Source organism: Mytilus edulis, chromosome 1 (assembly GCF_963676685.1).
Source record: "Mytilus edulis chromosome 1, xbMytEdul2.2, whole genome shotgun sequence".
Taxonomy (NCBI): Eukaryota; Metazoa; Mollusca; class Bivalvia; order Mytilida; family Mytilidae; genus Mytilus; species Mytilus edulis.
The window spans coordinates 123,698,187-123,722,718 of NC_092344.1; the positions used below are offsets into that span (position 1 = coordinate 123,698,187).

The 24,532-nt window shown below is 38.3% G+C and overlaps 1 protein-coding gene across 1 annotated transcript in view; it reads left to right on the forward strand.

Annotated features, from left to right (window-relative positions):
* The first annotated feature begins 6,012 nt into the window (after positions 1-6,012).
* Positions 6,013-24,532, forward strand: part of LOC139505282 (uncharacterized) — a 43,683-nt gene continuing 25,163 nt past the window's right edge. The window contains exons 1-2 of the mRNA XM_071294992.1: positions 6,013-6,104; positions 7,975-8,178. The gene's annotated coding sequence lies outside the window, so the exon portion shown is untranslated. The remainder of the gene's footprint in view (positions 6,105-7,974; positions 8,179-24,532) is intronic.

Sequence of the window (24,532 nt, forward strand, 5' to 3'; positions counted from 1 at the left end):
GTCCTTTAAAAATTGTGTCTGGTAGGTTCAATCTATAAGATTACTGCCAGCATGGAACATAGTTAAACATTGGACCATAAGGAAAGTCTTTGAAACTACTTGCCAAATTGTAACCAAACATGGTCAAAATGGGTATCCAGAAGGTTCAGGTCCGATCCAGGATGGTTAACAACATGCCACAGATCTTAATTGAACATTTGAACTTAAAAGGGAAACACAATCTAAGATAGCTGAAAGTATTTGGCCAATAAGGATCAAAATTGATCATGGTGGTCCTTGGAATGTAACCTTTTTATGCAGTTAAGCTGCTTTATGCAAGCACCCTGGATTTGTGTTCTACCCAATAAATGCTGAAATACTTGCCATTGTCCTTATCTAGCTGGTAACTTTGCTATTTATAACTTAAAGGATAGTTTTTTCATACTTTTCGTTCTGGATTACAAAAGATATGACCAGAAAAACCTTAAATGATCGATTTTCCCAAAAGTTTTGAAGTTGCACATAGGAAGTAGAGCACATTAGGATTCCTTATGTTGTTTATAATCCCCCGAGTCGAGACAGTCGAGATCCCCACCTTTAAATTAAACCATATATATTCATGATTGAGAACTAATCAAATGAAATATAGGGAGAGTCCTTAGGGTCACCCTACAAACTCCTGTTTGATAACTTAGAAACAGAAATTTATATCCAAAATTTTCCACTTTATTTCATCTGGATTATAAGTCTGCTAGTCACTGATGTTTCAAATAATGCTTCCTCAACCATATATATCCATGTATTGGACAACATAACAAATCAAATGAAATATACTAGGATCATCCCACCCCTCCTGTTTGAAAACTTGATAACGATTGAGATCCACACCCCAAACCATATATATGCATGTATGGGATAAGATACAAAAACATTAAATGAAATATTAGGGCAGTCCCTAGGGTCACCCCATCCCCTCTTGTGTGTGTTTTGAGAACTTGTAAAAGATTGAAAAACCAACTCCTAAACTAAATCATATTCATTCCTGTTTGTCATTTCAAAAAGATTGAATGACATACAATGTCAATCTCATAGGCGTCACATATGCATGTCTTTCTATGTTGTGATGTTATGCTATTGTTTCTGTAAAAGGGAGAAGGTTTGGATCCATTAAAACGTTTAATCCCGCTGCAAATGTTTGCACCTGTCCTAAGTCAGGAATCTGATGTACAGTAGTTGCCGTTTGTTTATGTAATTTATACGTGTTTCTCGTTTCTCGTTTTTTTTTATAGGTTAGACCGTTGGTTTTCCCGTTTGAATGGTTTAACACTAGTAATTTTGGGGCCCTTTATAGCTTGTTGTTTGGTGTGAGCCAAGGATCCGTGTTGAAGGCCGTACATTGACCTATACTGATTTACTTTTTTGAAATTGTTATTTGGATGGAGCGTTGTCTCATTAGCAGTCACACCATATCGTCCTATATCTATGTCACTTTGATAGACCTAACCAACGTGTACTAGATCTTGCCCAATTTTCGGTGACCATAGGAATGAATAATTATTGAAGTTTTGTTTGAAAGACTTCATAACAGCATTATGTAACAATATTGTTTTTTGATAATTGTAAAATTTTATTGATGGAAAATAATTAGTAGGTTTAAAGAATTTCCCTTAATTATAATTTGAATTATTACTGGTCCTATAAAAATTTGCATTTTCATATGGCTCATTATAAAGAAAACATATCTTTCAAGCCCAAGAATGTTTGACCAACTGTTTTTATAATTACCTGCCATTTTATTCCAAACTCAGACATCATAAACTTGGGGTGAAGGTGGGGGACATTAACATTTACTATGGACAGGTTAGTCAGACCTCACCTTTGATCCTTGTAGTAGTAAACATTTGTCTGATTTGTGTCTCATAACTTTTGTACTGTTGAACACAAACTCAGTTTTCTTTCCAGGGAAGCAAGTCCATTCATACTTTTACGAGCTCTTACTAAAGGCAACTTGAACTACTAACAGTCAACTTATACCAACGTTAACTATCAACTAGAAGAACTACAATCATTGCAAACTTGTACCACTGCAGACTCATTACCATGAAAAAAATATACTTGATATATGCGATGCTTTTAAAACTTTGACAAAATATGAATTATTTGCCTTAATGATTAATTCATTAAATGAACATAAATGTACAATATATGACTGTCTAATGTTTGTTCATTTTAAAAAAATCTTTAAAAAAATTGAAGCAACATTGCCACAGTTTTTATAATTATGTTTGGCTTGGTTTTTGGTTAACTGCCTACAGCGCTTACGGTGCTTTGATTAAATTATGAAATGTTGATGAATGCTGCATCTGTAGGCAGCATTTACAGCGTTTTTCTTCACACGAACGACATTCTCCAGAAGTACTTCTATTATCAGACACTTCAGCCCGCACCAGCAGGTTCCGCAGACTACTAGGTTGCCTAAAAGCTATCATTGGAGGCTCGGGAAAAATCTTGGATAGTTTGGAATTCTTTTCAACTGATTTCCAATGCTCACGAATGACACCAAAGCTGTTTTTGAGAGATGGGTGGTAAGTAAGAACACATGGAGTCCTTTTATTTTTCTTTTTAACTTTGTATTCCAATAGTTCACTCCTGGGAATTGATTCCGCTTTCTGAAAGCTTTTTTTGATATTTCTGTGTTTGTAGCCCCTTTTCTTCAAGCGAGTTTCAAGTTGACGTAGTTGTCTTTTAGTTGTTTCTGTGTTGGAACATATTCGCTTGACTCTAAGTGCCTGACTGTATGGAATACTCTTGGTAAGATGAGCAGGATGGCAACTTTTAGGGGACAAATATTGATGAGTGTCAGTGGGTTTAGAATATAAATCTGTAGATATGATGCCCTCTGTGAGCGAACTTGAAGTATCGAGGAAGGCGATTTTGGATTTAGACTTCTCATGAGTAAATTTGATACTAGGATGTATGTTGTTGGCATGAGTGATAAAAGTATCTAAATCCTCGTCGCTTTTATTCCATTTCATATCCACATCATCTATAAATCTAAACCAGGAAAGCGGTTTTTCGATGGAAGTTTCAAGGAGTTGTTTCTCTAATTTGCCCATAAATATGTTGGCATATGACGGAGCCATTTTGGTGCCCATGGCAGTTTCATTTACTTGCAAATAATGATCTCCATCAAAAGTGAAGTTGTTTTTCTTAAGTACCAGCGTGAGCATTTTGACCAGGCATTCGGTAGGTGGATATTTCACTGGTCTGGAATCCCAAACTTCTTTACATGCATCGATGCCATCTGCATGTGGAATATTAGTGTAGAGGGAGGTGACATCCATGGAAACAAGAGTCGTGTCGGAGGGGAGTGGATTTAAGGCCTGCATTTTTCTTAGATAATCGGTGGTATCTTTGATGTGAGATGGTAAGTCTTCAACATGTTGACGAAGATGGAAGTCAACAAATTCCGATATTTTTTCCGTTGGATGACCGTTCGCTGAAACTATAGGTCTTCCTGGGTTATTGGCCTTATGAATTTTAGGTAAAAGATAAAATCTGCCCGGTTTTGGATTTTCTGGTTTCAAATATTCAAGAGTTTTGTCATCGATGAAACCATCGTCATGCATTTCTACCAAACTATCAGTAATTTCTCTGCTAAAAGATGTTGTAGGATCAGAGTCTAGTTTTTGGTAGAACCTTGCATCGCCAAGTTGTCGTTCAGCCTCTTGAATATAGGCAGATTTATCCATGACAACCACTGCACTGCCTTTGTCTGCAGGTTTAATGACGATATTGTTGTTAGATCGTAAGTTTTTTAGTGCAGTCCGTTCTTCATTGGTAAGATTGTCAAAAGGTTTATTGTTATTTTTAGTATTTCTAATAATGTCCGACTTAAAGTTATCAATAAATGATTCCAGGGTAGCATTTTTGCTCGGTTTAGGGATCCAAGAGCTCTTTTTAATAAATTTGTAGTTGTTCTCGTCTTCTGAAATTTCTGAGTTCCTATCCGAGCTTATTATGTTATCCTCCTTCGACGCGAAATATTCCTTAATACGTAGACTTCTAGCAAAATTGTCAAGGTCTTCCGACAATTTGGTGTCATTGACAGGAGCAGGTAGAGGTAAGGCCTCTAGAGAAAAAGAGATGTTTCCGATTCCGTTAAATGGTGTTGAGACAGATTGACCACGATGTTGGAGGGTGAATCAGTCTTTTGAGGTCTACGTTTAAAGCGTCTAATTCGTTTAGTCTTTCTCTCTGATGGTAAGGAAGGGTGGATGTATTCCATGCCATCCCTGCGGAATTTTCGTTTTTGTTTTTCACTTAAATTGTTGGATTGTATAGTAGTTAAGTCCTTGAGGCGAGTGTTGATAGCATCACAATTGTCAGATGTTAGATCTCTTTTGCAGCTATTCAAAAGGGTGTTAAAGTCGCCAGTGAGAGTTTTGAGATGTCCTTCGCAGTGTTGTTTGAGGAGGACCACTAACCGCTTTGAGCAATGAAAGAGGGTTTGGTCCCATCTGGGCCTTTTTCAAAAAATGTGGATTTTCTTGTACAATCAATATTTCTAAAAAAGTGTAAATATTTTTATCCAATTTTTAGATACACCATTTAGTTTTTGGTGTGTGTAACAAGTTCCAGCAAATTCAATATGACATTTAGCTACAGAAATTGCTTCAAGTGGGTTTCAAAGGGTCCAAAAACCCCAAAATTGCTTGTACGAAATTGAAAAACTAGTCTTTTTTAAATGCTGGTTTTAATACCCAGCGGAAATTACTATTTTTCTTTTGTTATTATGAATATATAGGTATCACTGCAGGTATGTATACACAAATACAGGGAATTATTAGATTTTATTAGCATTTTTTTTTACTTTTCATTTCGTACTTAAAAAAATGTCAACTACATAACACAAATGAAATAATGTTGCCAATAAACAACTGATTATATCCCTTGTAACTAAGGAAGTGTTCTCTACTTACTCTTCATCCTCTGATGACGTGCTTAAAGTTACAGGATGACATCATTGATTCATTTCATTATAGATTAGTTTTGGTGAGTACAAATTACTCCGTAATTTTATTCTATGTCAACTTTGTAACGGCAAAAACATTGATAAATTTTGGCATAAATATATTTTTTTTCATAAATCATTCAAAGTCTATAATACTGACTCTAATTCAATAAAAACCATTTATCTGGTAGTATTAGGGTCAAGAAAAACATCAAAAAACCACTAATAGGTCAACTACATAACGGTCAACTACATAACGCAGTGAATCGTTATGTAGTTGACAAAAAGCGTTATGTAGTTGACAATGCTGAATTAAATTCACTTTAAAATATGTTTCCAAAAAGTGTTATTTTAACCATGTTAACTGTTTTGAAAAAAGTGTGATGATTTTTATGGAAATATATATCAAGCAAAATGTAAATATTATTAAAAAAAAATTAGGTACCGAAACTAAATCCGTTATGTAGTTGACATATGTCCCATACTTGTTTCTATGTTATTTTTTAAAATATTTTTGTAGTAGCATTTAAGATTGCATATTTTTATTTCAGGTTGTATTGTTGTTAAACTATTCAATTTCATATATTAAAGTTGAAAATTGAATATTTTTTTGTATTGTTATTTCACAACTGAAATATCCACATTTTTTGAAAATGACCCATCTGCGAAGTAATGTATTGGATAAAGAGCCAGGTGCTTGTGGCTTGATCTTGATTTGTAGTCCGTTAGGAATACTTTCATTATACTCGTAGTTAATCAAATTAGATAAATGGTGTTCAGTTCTAATTTGTTTTTGTTTTATAGCTCTAAGTTGTTTAAAATAATCATTGATGTTCATGATATAGGAGCTAAAAACTAGAATTTACTGGGATTATGTGAGTAACATGATACAGGTCATTCAGAGGAAAAATAATATATATATATATATCTTGATGATGTAATATTACATCCAATGTACTTAATGAAGATACAATGTAATTCTTTTGTTAAATATATCTATAAATATCTAATGTATTTCCGTTTTTGTGTAATACATGATTTTACATTTTGTATTGTACTAGGATATAGATGAATTAACATTTTAAATGTAAAATATGAATGGTTTGCAATGGTAAGAATTAAATATGTACATATCATTTCGATTGAATAATAAAAAAATGTTGTAATTTCAGATATTTGATATTTCTCTCTTTGTTTGATCATTGTTATTCGAATAAATGTCAATCTAAATATAACCGAATGCTACTTTCAGTTCAGTGAAAGAAATATGAAAACTTTAGTGAATGCACTAAAGTGACATTCCTTTTTATTGTACGAATCTTTATATGTTGCTATTTTTTTTTTTTAATTATTTTTATCTTTGATAATACCTGTTCTTGAAAAGATTGTTAAAAGCACTCTTAATCAAGTCATTCCTACATGCACGTTTCATCAATATATAAATAACTTTTAGTGTTTACTAATAAATCACAACCCTGTCATGATAATAATCTAACCAGTAGTACAATTGTGTACCATCAAATCTAATGATTTAGTGAAAAGCAAAACAAAATAAAGGGGGACCAAAACAAATTAAGAAACAAAAACAAAACAACAAAACAACAAAACGTTTGGTAAATGTATCGAAGAATTATAGATATTTCAAAGTAGAGACTAATTTTATAACAAGAAAAAAGAAAGCACCTTCTTTAAATATTTAAATATGCTTTATAAAGAAAAGACGTTATCTATTACTATCGTCAGAAGTATTTCGTTTCTTTAGTAGCATCATCATCATATATATATCCTGTTCCAGTTAACTGCTACAACGTACATGGAAAGATTGTATTCGGCATAGACCAAAGCCCCGGTGATCTCTGAGCTTCTTTTTTTACCTTGAAATTGTCTTTACACGATCATAAGTACTTGCTTGGTAACAAATTCCATAGAAAAGCCAGCCCGAAATTGGTCGGTTCTTCGAACAACATGATTGTCATTTATAAAATGAACATATATATTTGGATGGTCAGATTCTAGGTTTTGTATCTGAAAGAGGTAGCGATATACAGATGTAATGAAAAGATTTTGACCAAATATGGTACCACTTTCGTCAGTGTTGATAGAAGGAGAAACCTATTACTTGTTCATTCTGCAATTTGAAAATTTATTTTAATGGTCACCATGTCTAGATAGCAATGAAAAAGGGTTTATGTCCTGGATTGTTTAAGCTTATTCCTGATCTTTTGTAGTACGTTGTTCTTGCATATATTGTTGAGTTTGTTTTTTCAATTGCATCTTGTAGAGATGTTTTCTTTCCATGTGAGTGTTCGATATTTCGCAACAACATATTAACATTAACAACAGATGTTAAATACATATGCTATGAAAGAGGGGCAAAGGTGCAAGAGGGACAGTCAAACTCATAGATCGAGAATAAACTGACGGAAGGGTAATCCTATCCTGCCCCATATGTGGCACCCGTCGGGTTGCTCATGTTATTACAAACCCGGTAAATAGTCTTAATCGGTAGGGCAGATTCGTGGTGAAAAGGAAAATGGATTGTAGTTCCGACATAAGGAACACATCGGTTATTCCATAACGGTCAACTAACTCGTGATGGCGTTCGTAAAATTTACGAAGGGATGACTTCTACTTCACCATTTGGAACTCATGGTTTAATAGCTTCTTTGTGAGCAGTAACCCTATATCAAGGAAATCATGATAGGAAATACAAGCCCGGGAATATCGTATCAATTGGGAGATATATACTCCGTATGTAGGCGCTTCTGGAATATTGCTTCATAGAAATGGAAAGTTCACAATTGAGAAGCTGAAATAGTGACGGGACACGGCTTTTCTATTAAGCATATACGATACTGCATTAGGAGCATAAATGCGTCCAAGAACCCCTTTCCCCTCAGTCTTACATAACACTTCTACTGCTTGATAACTCATCTCTGTGTGAAAAGCACATAATCGTTATCCTTTTTTTTTTTTTATAGAAAAATGACAAGTCGTTCTTTGACATACCCCTAGTTTTTCAATTTTCTACTCATACACTGGTGACGCTGTACAAAGTCTGTGTAGCTGCTGTGTGCAGATGAAGACGGTAGATTGCTACAAAGGTTGTGGGAATTGACAATTTGAAAATCGTCTCGTCTGTCATGTATTCTGGTACTGAGATGACAGCGGAAGTCAAATTAAAGGTATGAGTTTAAAAATAAGGGTGACGAAACCATGTCTTTTTGTTTTTTATTTCCAGTTCTGGTGGAAAATTGATTGAACCCAATCAAAAAAGTTTAAATTGCTGATGAAAAGAAAATTATCAGTTTATCTGCATATCTTCTTGTTTAAGACAGGTGTCAGGAGGAACTCCCGGCGTTTTACATTTGCGCAGATCTGCTTTTCATTTGCGCCGATTTTTTCTTTCCGGTTTTGTTATTTCATTTTTTTCTTATTTATCATTATAAACCTCGGGGAGGTGAAATACTAGAATTTCAAGCATGATAAGACAATTTAAAAATAACACACCCTGTTATTTCACTCAAATCACCTAGAAAGATTCTATTTACAGAATTCGAAAGCACAACATTAAAACCCATAAATGCAGAATACAATGAATTATAAATCTGTTCATGTCGAGTATTTATTTACTTCACATCTTATTATTCCTTCCTTGTAATTTCATTACTTCTATACTTGTTGCGTGCAGAGGTGGGCATTTCAAGAGTTCTCATTTTTACATAAGTAGCGGCCTCTATTTTCTTGATGAAACCCATAAAATTATATGTTAAGGTGGTGCGATTAGAACTGTTTATTTTAATGCGAATGAAACGATTCTGTACAATTATTGTTCTCTTAGGCAGCAACCATTTGATTTTCTGGGGGGGGGCTATGGTTATTTTTTCTGGACAAATTTTTTTTTCGCCTACGGCGAAAAACAATCTATTTTTTTCGCGACAAGTCGAAAACAATTTTTTTCTTTCAATTTTAGCATTACATATAGTGGCAGCTGAGGGTGAAACAAACATTTTTTTTTCTCAGAATCAAAAACAAATTATTTTTTTCTCCAAAAACTGGAAACAAACTTTTTTTTCCAAAAAAAACCATAGCCCCCCCACCCCCCCCCCACCCCCCCCCCCCCCCCCCCAGAAAATCAAATGGTTGCTGCCTTACAATTTTCAACTGGTGCAGTAGCTCCGTACTCTGTACTTAGCTTAATAGACTGGATTTTCCTCCACCAGTTCTGAGCCAGAAAGAACGACAATAATATATTTGTAGCGGAAAACAGTTATATACATGTAATAATTGACAAATTATATCATATGTAAATCTGGCTAATGGATAAGGTTTATTTTGATGATTAAAAATTAACATTCGCCATTAGTTTACCTGTACACAATCGGCGCAAATGAAAGATCGAAACATTTAAAAATCAACGCAAATATCATGCATAAGCCCGGAACTCCGACTCATATGAAAATAAGAAGAGGTCAGCATGGAGAGACGTTCGTTCCCATAGGTATGCCGACAATTTGTTGAAAAAATTAAACCAGGCAGAAGCTAGCGAACAATAGCTAGCGAACAATAAGCCAGCGAACAATAAGGCGATATATCGAGAAACCAAAAAACAGAATAAGACAACAACGGCCGTTAAATAAAAAAATATTTAAAAAGGCAGAAAATCAGTTAAAATATAGCAATTTAAACTCAATTTTGAAATGGTTTTTATCCAATCTATTGATTTAACAAGTCGCATAACTTTTTAGGCTAATATTCAGTACCACAATAACTATGCATCTATCAACGGATTATTTGTAGGTGTAGGGCCACCTATGCACCCTCTTCAATTTAGAACGTATGTAAAAGTAGTCCTACCCTGTAAAATATAGCACCTTTTATGTCATTGTTTAATCTAGAGCTCAAAATTTGAAAAAAAATGTCAAAAAATTAGGAGGGTCAGCCTATTCCAGGGCTTCTAGAGAAAAATAATGAGGGGTGTCACAGGGAATGACTATAAAGGTCTTGTAGAGGAGAAACGGGCGCTTCTTTTGCGCTAGGTATCGAAGGGCGCAATGTTCAAAAATCTGAAACTAGAGCTCAAAATTTGAAAAAATGTCAAAAAATTAGGGGGGTCGGCCTATTCTAGGACTTCTAGAGAAAAATAATGAGGGGTGTCACGGGGAATGACTATATAGGTCTTGTAGAGGAGAAACAGGCGCTTCTTTTGCGCTAGGTATCGAAGGGCGCTATGTTCAAACATCTGAAACTAGAGCTCAAAATTTGAAAAAAATGTCAAAAAATTAGGGGGGTCGGCCTATTCTAGGACTTCTAGAGAAAAATAATGAGGGGTGTCACGGGGAATGACTATATAGGTCTTGTAGAGGAGAAACAGGCGCTTCTTTTGCGCTAGGTATCGAAGGGCGCTATGTTCAAAAATCTGAAACTAGAGCTCAAAATTTGAAAAAAATGTCAAAAAATAAGGGGGGTCGGCCTATTCTAGGACTTCTAGAGAAAAATAATGAGGGGTGTCACGGGGAATGACTATATAGGTCTTGTAGAGAAGAAACAGGCGCTTCTTTTGCGCAAGGTATCGAAGGGCGCTATGTTCAAAAATCTGAACTAGAGCTCAAAATTTGAAAAAATGTCAAAAAATTAGGGGGGTCGGCCTATTCTAGAACTTCTAGAGAAAAATAATGAGGGGTGTCACGGGGAATGACTATAAAGGTCTTGTAGAGGAGAAACAGGCGCTTCTTTTGCGCAAGGTATCGAAGGGCGCTATGTTAAAAAATCTGAAACTAGAGCTCAAAATTTGAAAAAAATGTCAAAAAAATAGGGGGGTCGGCCTAATCTAGGACTTCTAGAGAAAAATAATGAGGGGTGTCACGGGGAATGACTATATAGGTCTTGTAGAAGAGAAACAGGCGCTTCTTTTGCGCTAGGTATCGAAGGGCGCTATGTTCAAAAATCTGAAACTAGAGCTCAAAATTTGAAAAAAATGTCAAAAAATTAGGAGGGTCGGCCTATTCCAGGGCTTCTAGAGAAAAATAATGAGGGGTGTCACGGGGAATGACTATATAGGTCTTGTAGAGGAGAAACATGCGCTTCTTTTGCACTAGGTATCGAAGGGCGCTATGTTAAAAAATCTGAAACTAGAGCTCAAAGTTCGAAAAAAATGTCCAAAAAATGGGGGTAGGGTCGGCCTATTCCAGGAGTTCTAGAGAAAAATAATGAGGGGTGTCACGGGGTATGACTATATAGGTCTTGTAGAAGAGAAACAGGCGTTTCTTTTACTCTAGGTATCGAAGGGCGCTATGTTCAAAAATCTGAAACTAGAGCTCAAAATTTGAAAAAAATGTCAAAAAATTAGGGGGGTCGGCCTATTCTAGGACTTCTAGAGAAAAATAATGAGAGGTGTCACGGGGAATGACTATATAGGTCTTGTAGAGGAGAAACAGGCGCTTCTTTTGCGCTAGGTATCGAAGGGCGCTATGTTCAAAAATCTGAAACTAGAGCTCAAAATTTGAAAAAAAGTTCAAAAAATTAGGGGGTCGGCCTATTCTAGGAGTTCTAGAGAAAAAAAATGAGGGGTGTCACGGGGTATGACTATATAGGTCTTGTAGAGGAGAAACAGGCGCTTCTTTTGCTCTAGGTATCAAAGGGCGCTATGTTCAAAAATCTGAAACTAGAGCTCAAAGTTCGAAAAAAATGTCAAAAAAATGGGGGTAGGGTCGGCCTATTCCAGGAGTTCTAGAGAAAAATAATGAGGGGTGTCACGGGGTATGACTATATAGGTCTTGTAGAAGAGAAACAGGCGTTTCTTTTGCTCTAGGTATCGAAGGGCGCTATGTTCAAAAATCTGAAACTAGAGCTGAAAATTTGAAAAAAATGTCAAAAAATTAGGAGGGTCGGCCTATTCCAGGGCTTCTAGAGAAAAATAATGAGGGGTGTCACGGGGAATGACTATATAGGTCTTGTAGAGGAGAAACAGGCACTTCTTTTGCGCTAGGTATCGAAGGGCGCTATGTTCAAAAATCTGAAACTAGAGCTCAAAATTTGAAAAAAATGTCAAAAAATTAGGGGGGTCGGCCTATTCTAGGACTTCTAGAGAAAAATAATGAGGGGTGTCACGGGGAATGACTATATAGGTCTTGTAGAGGAGAAACAGGCGCTTCTTTTGCGCTAGGTATTGAAGGGCGCTATGTTCAAAAATCTGAAACTAGAGCTCAAAATTTGAAAAAAAGTTCAAAAAATTAGGGGGTCGGCCTATTCTAGGAGTTCTAGAGAAAAATAATGAGGGGTGTCACGGGGTATGACTATATAGGTCTTGTAGAGGAGAAACATGCGCTTCTTTTGCACTAGGTATCGAAGGGCGCTATGTTCAAAAATCTGAAACTAGAGCTCAAAGTTCGAAAAAAATGTCCAAAAAATGGGGGTAGGGTCGGCCTATTCCAGGAGTTCTAGAGAAAAATAATGAGGGGTGTCACGGGGTATGACTATATAGGTCTTGTAGAAAAGAAACAGGCGTTTCTTTTGCTCTAGGTATCGAAGGGCGCTATGTTCAAAAATCTGAAACTAGAGCTCAAAATTTGAAAAAAATGTCAAAAAATTAGGGGGGTCGGCCTATTCCAGGGCTTCTAGAGAAAAATAATGAGGGGTGTCACGGAGAATGCCTATATAGGTCTTCTAGAAGAGAAACAGGCGCTTCTTTTGCGCTAGGTATCGAAGGGCGCTATGTTCAAAAATCTGAAACTAGAGCTCAAAATTTGAAAAAAAATGTCAAAAAATTAGGGGGGTCGGCCTATTCCAGGGCTTCTAGAGAAAAATAATGAGGGGTGTCACGGAGAATGACTATATAGGTCTTGTAGAAGAGAAACAGGCGCTTCTTTTGCGCTAGGTATCGAAGGGCGCTATGTTCAAAAATCTGAAACTAGAGCTCAAAGTTCGGAAAAAATGTCCAAAAAATGGGGGTAGGGTCGGACTATTCCAGGAGTTCTAGAGAAAAATAATGAGGGGTGTCACGGGGAATGACTATATAAGTCTTGTAGAAGAGAAACAGGCGTTTCTTTTGCGCTAGGTATCGAAGGGCGCTATGTTCAAAAATCTGAAACTAGAGCTCAAAATTTGAAAAAAATGTCAAAAAATTAGGGGGGTCGGCCTATTCCAGGGCTTCTAGAGAAAAATAATGAGGGGTGTCACGGGGAATGACTATATAGGTCTTGTAGAAGAGAAACAGGCGCTTCTTTTGCGCTAGGTATCGAAGGGCGCTATGTTCAAAAATCTGAAACTAGAGCTCAAAATTTGAAAAAAATGTCAAAAAATTAGGAGGGTCGGCCTATTCCAGGGCTTCTAGAGAAAAATAATGAGGGGTGTCACGGGGAATGACTATATAGGTCTTGTAGAGGAGAAACAGGCGCTTCTTTTGCGCTAGGTATCGAAGGGCGCTATGTTCAAAAATCTGAAACTAGAGCTCAAAATTTGAAAAAAATGTCAAAAAATTAGGGGGGTCGGCCTATTCTAGGACTTCTAGAGAAAAATAATGAGGGGTGTCACGAGGAATGACTATATAGGTCTTGTAGAGAAGAAACAGGCGCTTCTTTTGCGCTAGGTATCGAAGGGCGCTATGTTCAAAAAGCTGAAACTAGAGCTCAAAATTTGAAAAAAATGTCAAAAAATTAGGGGGGTCGGCCTATTCTAGGAGTTCTAGAGAAAAATAATGAGGGGTGTCACGGGGTATGACTATCTAGGTCTTGTAGAGGAGAAACAGGCGCTTCTTTTGCACTAGGTATCGAAGGGCGCTATGTTCAAAAATCTGAAACTAGAGCTCAAAGTTCGAAAAAAATGTCCAAAAAATGGGGGTAGGGTCGGCCTATTCCAGGAGTTCTAGAGAAAAATAATGAGGGGTGTCACGGGGTATGACTATATAGGTCTTGTAGAAGAGAAACAGGCGTTTCTTTTGCTCTAGGTATCGAAGGGCGCTATGTTCAAAAATCTGAAACTAGAGCTCAAAATTTGAAAAAAATGTCAAAAAATTAGGGGGTCGGCCTATTCCAGGGCTTCTAGAGAAAAATAATGAGGGGTGTCACGGAGAATGACTATATAGGTCTTGTAGAAAAGAAACAGGCGCTTCTTTTGCGCTAGGTATCGAAGGGCGCTATGTTCAAAAATCTGAAACTAGAGCTCAAAATTTAAAAAAAATGTCAAAAAATTAGGGGGGTCGGCCTATTCTAGGACTTCTAGAGAAAAATAATGAGGGGTGTCACGGGGTATGACTATATAGGTCTTGTAGAGGAGAAACAGGCGCTTCTTTTGCGCTAGGTATCGAAGGGCGCTATGTTCAAAAATCTGAAACTAGAGCTCAAAATTTGAAAAAAAGGTCAAAAAATTAGGGGGTCGGCCTATTCTAGGAGTTCTAGAGAAAAATAATGAGGGGTGTCACGGGGTATGACTATATAGGTCTTGTAGAGGAGAAACATGCGCTTCTTTTGCACTAGGTATCAAAGGGCGCTATGTTCAAAAATCTGAAACTAGAGCTCAAAGTTCGAAAAAAATGTCAAAAAAATGGGGGTAGGGTCGGCCTATTCCAGGAGTTCTAGAGAAAAATAATGAGGGGTGTCACGGGGTATGACTATATAGGTCTTGTAGAAGAGAAACAGGCGTTTCTTTTGCTCTAGGTATCGAAGGGCGCTATGTTCAAAAATCTGAAACTAGAGCTCAAAATTTGAAAAAAATGTCAAAAATTAAGGGGGTCGGCCTATTCTAGGACTTCTAGAGAAAAATAATGAGGGGTGTCACGAGGAATGACTATATAGGTCTTGTAGAGAAGAAACAGGCGCTTCTTTTGCGCTAGGTATCGAAGGGCGCTATGTTCAAAAATATGAAACTAGAGCTCAAAGTTCGAAAAAAATGTCCAAAAAATGGGGGTAGGGTCGGCCTATTCCAGGAGTTCTAGAGAAAAATAATGAGGGGTGTCACGGGGTATGACTATATAGGTCTTGTAGAAGAGAAACAGACGTTTCTTTTGCTCTAGGTATCGAAGGGCGCTATGTTCAAAAATCTGAAACTAGAGCTCAAAATTTGAAAAAAATGTCAAAAAATTAGGGAGGTCGGCCTATTCCAGGGCTTCTAGAGAAAAATAATGAGGGGTGTCACGGAGAATGACTATATAGGTCTTGTAGAAGAGAAACAGGCGCTTCTTTTGCGCTAGGTATCGAAGGGCGCTATGTTCAAAAATCTGAAACTAGAGCTCAAAATTTGAAAAAAATGTCAAAAAATTAGGGGGGTCGGCATATTCCAGGGCTTCTAGAGAAAAATAATGAGGGGTGTCACGGAGAATGACTATATAGGTCTTGTAGAAGAGAAACAGGCGCTTCTTTTGCGCTAGGTATCGAAGGGCGCTATGTTCAAAAATCTGAAACTAGAGCTCAAAGTTCGGAAAAAATGTCCAAAAAATGGGGGTAGGGTCGGCCTATTCCAGGAGTTCTAGAGAAAAATAATGAGGGGTGTCACGGGGTATGACTATATAGGTCTTGTAGAAGAGAAACAGGCGTTTCTATTGCGATAGGTATCGAAGGGCGCTATGTTCAAAAATCTGAAACTAGAGCTCAAAATTTGAAAAAAATGTCAAAAAATTAGGGGGGTCGGCCTATTCCAGGGCTTCTAGAGAAAAATAATGAGGGGTGTCACGGAGAATGACTATATAGGTCTTGTAGAAGAGAAACAGGCGCTTCTTTTGCGCTAGGTATCGAAGGGCGCTATGTTCAAAAACCTGAAACTAGAGCTCAAAATTTGAAAAAAATGTTAAAAAATTAGGAGGGTCGGCCTATTCCAGGGCTTCTAGAGAAAAATAATGAGGGGTGTCACGGGGAATGACTATATAGGTCTTGTAGAGGAGAAACAGGCGCTTCTTTTGCGCTAGGTATCAAAGGGCGCTATGTTCAAAAATCTGAAACTAGAGCTCAAAATTTGAAAAAAATGTCAAAAAATTAGGGGGGTCGGCCTATTCTAGGACTTCTAGAGAAAAATAATGAGGGGTGTCACGGGGAATGACTATATAGGTCTTGTAGAGGAGAAACAGGCGCTTCTTTTGCGCTAGGTATCGAAGGGCGCTATGTTCAAAAATCTGAAACTAGAGCTCAAAATTTGAAAAAAAGTTCAAAAAATTAGGGGGTCGGCCTATTCTAGGAGTTCTAGAGAAAAATACTGAGGCGTGTCACGGGGTATGACTATATAGGTCTTGTAGAGGAGAGACATGCGCTTCTTTTGCACTAGGTATCGAAGGGCGCTATGTTCAAAAATCTGAAACTAGAGCTCAAAGTTCGAAAAAAATGTCCAAAAAATGGGGGTAGGGTCGGCCTATTCCAGGAGTTCTAGAGAAAAATAATGAGGGGTGTCACGGGGTATGACTATATAGGTCTTGTAGAAGAGAAACAGGCGTTTCTTTTGCTCTAGATATCGAAGGGCGCTATGTTCAAAAATCTGAAACTAGAGCTCAAAATTTGAAAAAAATGTCAAAAAATTAGGTGGTCGGCCTATTCCAGGGCTTCTAGAGAAAAATAATGAGGGGTGTCACGGAGAATGACTATATAGGTCTTGTAGAGGAGAAACAGGCGCTTCTTTTGCGCTAGGTATCGAAGGGCGCTATGTTCAAAAATCTGAAACTAGAGCTCAAAATTTAAAAAAAATGTCAAAAAATTAGGGGGGTCGGCCTATTCTAGGACTTCTAGAGAAAAATAATGAGGGGTGTCACGGGGTATGACTATATAGGTCTTGTAGAGGAGAAACAGGCGCTTCTTTTGCACTAGGTATCGAAGGGCGCTATGTTCAAAAATCTGAAACTAGAGCTCAAAATCCGAAAAAAAATGTCCAAAAAATGGGGGTAGGGTCGGCCTATTCCAGGAGTTCTAGAGAAAAATAATGAGGGGTGTCACGGGGTATGACTATATAGGTCTTGTAGAAGAGAAACAGGCACTTCTTTTGCGCTAGGTATTAAAGAGCGCTATGTTCAAAAATCTGAAACTAGAGCTCAAAATTTGAAAAAAATGTCAAAAAATTAGGGGGGTCGGCCTATTCCAGGGCTTCTAGAGAAAAATAATGAGGGGTGTCACGAGGAATGACTATATAGGTCTTGTAGAGGAGAAACAGGCGCTTCTTTTGCGCTAGGAATCGAAGGGCGCTATGTTAAAAAATCTGAAACTAGAGCTCAAAATTTGAAAAAAATGTCAAAAAAATAGGGGGGTCGGCCTATTCTAGGACTTCTAGAGAAAAATAATGAGGGGTGTCACGGGGAATGACTATATAGGTCTTGTAGAAGAGAAACAGGCGCTTCTTTTGCGCTAGGTATCGAAGGGCGCTATGTTCAAAAATCTGAAACTAGAGCTCAAAATTTGAAAAAAATGTCAAAAAATTAGGGGGGTCGGCCTATTCTAGGACTTCTAGAGAAAAATAATGAGGGGTGTCACGGGGTATGACTATATAGGTCTTGTAGAGGAGAAACAGGCGCTTTTTTGCGCTAGGTATCGAAGGGCGCTATGTTCAAAAATCTGAAACTAGAGCTCAAAATTTGAAAAAAATGTCAAAAAATTAGGGGGGTCGGCCTATTCCAGGGCTTCTAGAGAAAAATAATGAGGGGTGTCACGGGGAATGCCTATATAGGTCTTGTAGAGGAGAAACAGGCGCTTCTTTTGCTCTAGGTATCAAAGGGCGCTTTGTTCAAAAATCTGAAACTAGAGCTCAAAGTTCGAAAAAAATGTCAAAAAAATGGGGGTAGGGTCGGCCTATTCCAGGAGTTCTAGAGAAAAATAATGAGGGGTGTCACGGGGTATGACTATATAGGTCTTGTAGAAGAGAAACAGGCGTTTCTTTTGCTCTAGGTATCGAAGGGCGCTATGTTCAAAAATCTGAAACTAGAGCTCAAAATTTGAAAAAAATGTCAAAAATTAGGGGGGTCGGCCTATTCTAGGACTTCTAGAGAAAAATAATGAGGGGTGTCACGAGGAATGACTATATAGGTCTTGTAGAGAAGAAACAGGCGCTTCTTTTGCGCTAGGTATTGAAGGGCGCTATGTTCAAAAATCTGAAACTAGAGCTCAAAGTTCGAAAAAAATGTCCAAAAAATGGGGGTAGGGTCGGCCTATTCCAGGAGTTCTAGAGAAAAATAATGAGGGGTGTCACGGGGTATGACTATATAGGTCTTGTAGAAGAGAAACAGACGTTTCTTTTGCTCTAGGTATCGAAGGGCGCTATGTTCAAAAATCTGAAACTAGAGCTCAAAATTTGAAAAAAATGTCAAAAAATTAGGGAGGTCGGCCTATTCCAGGGCTTCTAGAGAAAAATAATGAGGGGTGTCACGGAGAATGACTATATAGGTCTTGTAGAAGAGAAACAGGCGCTTCTTTTGCGCTAGGTATCGAAGGGCGCTATGTTCAAAAATCTGAAACTAGAGCTCAAAATTTGAAAAAAATGTCAAAAAATTAGGGGGGTCGGCATATTCCAGGGCTTCTAGAGAAAAATAATGAGGGGTGTCACGGAGAATGACTATATAGGTCTTGTAGAAGAGAAACAGGCGCTTCTTTTGCGCTAGGTATCGAAGGGCGCTATGTTCAAAAATCTGAAACTAGAGCTCAAAGTTCGGAAAAAATGTCCAAAAAATGGGGGTAGGGTCGGCCTATTCCAGGAGTTCTAGAGAAAAATAATGAGGGGTGTCACGGGGTATGACTATATAGGTCTTGTAGAAGAGAAACAGGCGTTTCTATTGCGATAGGTATCGAAGGGCGCTATGTTCAAAAATCTGAAACTAGAGCTCAAAATTTGAAAAAAATGTCAAAAAATTAGGGGGGTCGGCCTATTCCAGGGCTTCTAGAGAAAAATAATGAGGGGTGTCACGGAGAATGACTATATAGGTCTTGTAGAAGAGAAACAGGCGCTTCTTTTGCGCTAGGTATCGAAGGGCGCTATGTTCAAAAACCTGAAACTAGAGCTCAAAATTTGAAAAAAATGTTAAAAAATTAGGAGGGTCGGCCTATTCCAGGGCTTCTAGAGAAAAATAATGAGGGGTGTCACGGGGAATGACTATATAGGTCTTGTAGAGGAGAAACAGGCGCTTCTTTTGCGCTAGGTATCAAAGGGCGCTATGTTCAAAAATCTGAAACTAGAGCTCAAAATTTGAAAAAAATGTCAAAAAATTAGGGGGGTCGGCCTATTCTAGGACTTCTAGAGAAAAATAATGAGGGGTGTCACGGGGAATGACTATATAGGTCTTGTAGAGGAGAAACAGGCGCTTCTTTTGCGCTAGGTATCGAAGGGCGCTATGTTCAAAAATCTGAAACTAGAGCTCAAAATTTGAAAAAAAGTTCAAAAAATTAGGGGGTCGGCCTATTCTAGGAGTTCTAGAGAAAAATACTGAGGCGTGTCACGGGGTATGACTATATAGGTCTTGTAGAGGAGAGACATGCGCTTCTTTTGCACTAGGTATCGAAGGGCGCTATGTTCAAAAATCTGAAACTAGAGCTCAAAGTTCGAAAAAAATGTCCAAAAAATGGGGGTAGGGTCGGCCTATTCCAGGAGTTCTAGAGAAAAATAATGAGGGGTGTCACGGGGTATGACTATATAGGTCTTGTAGAAGAGAAACAGGCGTTTCTTTTGCTCTAGATATCGAAGGGCGCTATGTTCAAAAATCTGAAACTAGAGCTCAAAATTTGAAAAAAATGTCAAAAAATTAGGTGGTCGGCCTATTCCAGGGCTTCTAGAGAAAAATAATGAGGGGTGTCACGGAGAATGACTATATAGGTCTTGTAGAGGAGAAACAGGCGCTTCTTTTGCGCTAGGTATCGAAGGGCGCTATGTTCAAAAATCTGAAACTAGAGCTCAAAATTTAAAAAAAATGTCAAAAAATTAGGGGGGTCGGCCTATTCTAGGACTTCTAGAGAAAAATAATGAGGGGTGTCACGGGGTATGACTATATAGGTCTTGTAGAGGAGAAACAGGCGCTTCTTTTGCACTAGGTATCGAACGGCGCTATGTTCAAAAATCTGAAACTAGAGCTCAAAATCCGAAAAAAAATGTCCAAAAAATGGGGGTAGGGTCGGCCTATTCCAGGAGTTCTAGAGAAAAATAATGAGGGGTGTCACGGGGTATGACTATATAGGTCTTGTAGAAGAGAAACAGGCACTTCTTTTGCGCTAGGTATTAAAGAGCGCTATGTTCAAAAATCTGAAACTAGAGCTCAAAATTTGAAAAAAATGTCAAAAAATTAGGGGGGTCGGCCTATTCCAGGGCTTCTAGAGAAAAATAATGAGGGGTGTCACGAGGAATGACTATATAGGTCTTGTAGAGGAGAAACAGGCGCTTCTTTTGCGCTAGGTATCGAAGGGCGCTATGTTAAAAAATCTGAAACTAGAGCTCAAAATTTGAAAAAAATGTCAAAAAAATAGGGGGGTCGGCCTATTCTAGGACTTCTAGAGAAAAATAATGAGGGGTGTCACGGGGAATGACTATATAGGTCTTGTAGAAGAGAAACAGGCGCTTCTTTTGCGCTAGGTATCGAAGGGCGCTATGTTCAAAAATCTGAAACTAGAGCTCAAAATTTGAAAAAAATGTCAAAAAATTAGGGGGGTCGGCCTATTCTAGGACTTCTAGAGAAAAATAATGAGGGGTGTCACGGGGTATGACTATATAGGTCTTGTAGAGGAGAAACAGGCGCTTTTTTGCGCTAGGTATCGAAGGGCGCTATGTTCAAAAATCTGAAACTAGAGCTCAAAATTTGAAAAAAATGTCAAAAAATTAGGGGGGTCGGCCTATTCCAGGGCTTCTAGAGAAAAATAATGAGGGGTGTCACGGGGAATGCCTATATAGGTCTTGTAGAGGAGAAACAGGCGCTTCTTTTGCTCTAGGTATCAAAGGGCGCTTTGTTCAAAAATCTGAAACTAGAGCTCAAAGTTCGAAAAAAATGTCAAAAAAATGGGGGTAGGGTCGGCCTATTCCAGGAGTTCTAGAGAAAAATAATGAGGGGTGTCACGGGGTATGACTATATAGGTCTTGTAGAAGAGAAACAGGCGTTTCTTTTGCTCTAGGTATCGAAGGGCGCTATGTTCAAAAATCTGAAACTAGAGCTCAAAATTTGAAAAAAATGTCAAAAATTAGGGGGGTCGGCCTATTCTAGGACTTCTAGAGAAAAATAATGAGGGGTGTCACGAGGAATGACTATATAGGTCTTGTAGAGAAGAAACAGGCGCTTCTTTTGCGCTAGGTATTGAAGGGCGCTATGTTCAAAAATCTGAAACTAGAGCTCAAAGTTCGAAAAAAATGTCCAAAAAATGGGGGTAGGGTCGGCCTATTCCAGGAGTTCTAGAGAAAAATAATGAGGGGTGTCACGGGGTATGACTATATAGGTCTTGTAGAAGAGAAACAGACGTTTCTTTTGCTCTAGGTATCGAAGGGCGCTATGTTCAAAAATCTGAAACTAGAGCTCAAAATTTGAAAAAAATGTCAAAAAATTAGGGAGGTCGGCCTATTCCAGGGCTTCTAGAGAAAAATAATGAGGGGTGTCACGGAGAATGACTATATAGGTCTTGTAGAAGAGAAACAGGCGCTTCTTTTGCGCTAGGTATCGAAGGGCGCTATGTTCAAAAATCTGAAACTAGAGCTCAAAATTTGAAAAAAATGTCAAAAAATTAGGGGGGTCGGCATATTCCAGGGCTTCTAGAGAAAAATAATGAGGGGTGTCACGGAGAATGACTATATAGGTCTTGTAGAAGAGAAACAGGCGCTTCTTTTGCGCTAGGTATCGAAGGGCGCTATGTTCAAAAATCTGAAACTAGAGCTCAAAGTTCGGAAAAAATGTCCAAAAAATGGGGGTAGGGTCGGCCTATTCCAGGAGTTCTAGAGAAAAATAATGAGGGGTGTCACGGGGTATGACTATATAGGTCTTGTAGAAGAGAAACAGGCGTTTCTATTGCGATAGGTATCGAAGGGCGCTATGTTCAAAAATCTGAAACTAGAGCTCAAAATTTGAAAAAAATGTCAAAAAATTAGGGGGGTCGGCCTATTCCAGGGCTTCTAGAGAAAAATAATGAGGGGTGTCACGGAGAATGACTATATAGGTCTTGTAGAAGAGAAACAGGCGCTTCTTTTGCGCTAGGTATCGAAGGGCGCTATGTTCAAAAACCTGAAACTAGAGCTCAAAATTTGAAAAAAATGTTAAAAAATTAGGAGGGTCGGCCTATTCCAGGGCTTCTAGAGAAAAATAATGAGGGGTGTCACGGGGAATGACTATATAGGTCTTGTAGAGGAGAAACAGGCGCTTCTTTTGCGCTAGGTATCAAAGGGCGCTATGTTCAAAAATCTGAAACTAGAGCTCAAAATTTGAAAAAAATGTCAAAAAATTAGGGGGGTCGGCCTATTCTAGGACTTCTAGAGAAAAATAATGAGGGGTGTCACGGGGAATGACTATATAGGTCTTGTAGAGGAGAAACAGGCGCTTCTTTTGCGCTAGGTATCGAAGGGCGCTATGTTCAAAAATCTGAAACTAGAGCTCAAAATTTGAAAAAAAGTTCAAAAAATTAGGGGGTCGGCCTATTCTAGGAGTTCTAGAGAAAAATAATGAGGCGTGTCACGGGGTATGACTATATAGGTCTTGTAGAGGAGAGACATGCGCTTCTTTTGCACTAGGTATCGAAGGGCGCTATGTTCAAAAATCTGAAACTAGAGCTCAAAGTTCGAAAAAAATGTCCAAAAAATGGGGGTAGGGTCGGCCTATTCCAGGAGTTCTAGAGAAAAATAATGAGGGGTGTCACGGGGTATGACTATATAGGTCTTGTAGAAGAGAAACAGGCGTTTCTTTTGCTCTAGATATCGAAGGGCGCTATGTTCAAAAATCTGAAACTAGAGCTCAAAATTTGAAAAAAATGTCAAAAAATTAGGTGGTCGGCCTATTCCAGGGCTTCTAGAGAAAAATAATGAGGGGTGTCACGGAGAATGACTATATAGGTCTTGTAGAGGAGAAACAGGCGCTTCTTTTGCGCTAGGTATCGAAGGGCGCTATGTTCAAAAATCTGAAACTAGAGCTCAAAATTTAAAAAAAATGTCAAAAAATTAGGGGGGTCGGCCTATTCTAGGACTTCTAGAGAAAAATAATGAGGGGTGTCACGGGGTATGACTATATAGGTCTTGTAGAGGAGAAACAGGCGCTTCTTTTGCACTAGGTATCGAAGGGCGCTATGTTCAAAAATCTGAAACTAGAGCTCAAAATCCGAAAAAAAATGTCCAAAAAATGGGGGTAGGGTCGGCCTATTCCAGGAGTTCTAGAGAAAAATAATGAGGGGTGTCACGGGGTATGACTATATAGGTCTTGTAGAAGAGAAACAGGCACTTCTTTTGCGCTAGGTATTAAAGAGCGCTATGTTCAAAAATCTGAAACTAGAGCTCAAAATTTGAAAAAAATGTCCAAAAAATGGGGGTAGGGTCGGCCTATTCCAGGGCTTCTAGAGAAAAATAATGAGGGGTGTCACGAGGAATGACTATATAGGTCTTGTAGAGGAGAAACAGGCGCTTCTTTTGCGCTAGGTATCGAAGGGCGCTATGTTAAAAAATCTGAAACTAGAGCTCAAAATTTGAAAAAAATGTCAAAAAAATAGGGGGGTCGGCCTATTCTAGGACTTCTAGAGAAAAATAATGAGGGGTGTCACGGGGAATGACTATATAGGTCTTGTAGAAGAGAAACAGGCGCTTCTTTTGCGCTAGGTATCGAAGGGCGCTATGTTCAAAAATCTGAAACTAGAGCTCAAAATTTGAAAAAAATGTCAAAAAATTAGGGGGGTCGGCCTATTCTAGGACTTCTAGAGAAAAATAATGAGGGGTGTCACGGGGTATGACTATATAGGTCTTGTAGAGGAGAAACAGGCGCTTTTTTTGCGCTAGGTATCGAAGGGCGCTATGTTCAAAAATCTGAAACTAGAGCTCAAAATTTGAAAAAAATGTCAAAAAATTAGGGGGGTCGGCCTATTCCAGGGCTTCTAGAGAAAAATAATGAGGGGTGTCACGGGGAATGCCTATATAGGTCTTGTAGAGGAGAAACAGGCGCTTCTTTTGCTCTAGGTATCAAAGGGCGCTATGTTCAAAAATCTGAAACTAGAGCTCAAAATTCGAAAAAAAATGTCCAAAAAATGGAGGTAGGGTCGGCCTATTCCAGGAGTTCTAGAGAAAAATAATGAGGGGTGTCACGGGGTATGACTATATAAGTCTTGTAGAGGAGAAACAGGCGCTTCTTTTGCGCTAGGTATCGAAGGGCGCTATGTTCAAAAATCTGAAACTAGAGCTCAAAATTTGAAAAAAATGTCAAAAATTAGGGGGGTCGGCCTATTCCAGGGCTTCTACAGAAAAATAATGAGGGGTGTCACGGGGAATGACTATATAGGTCTTGTAGAGGAGAAACAGGCGCTTCTTTTGCACTAGGTATCGAAGGGCGGCATGTTCAAAAATCTGAAACTAGAGCTCAAAATTCGAAAAAAATGTCCAAAAAATGGGGGTAGGGTCGGCCTATTCCAGGAGTTCTAGAGAAAAATA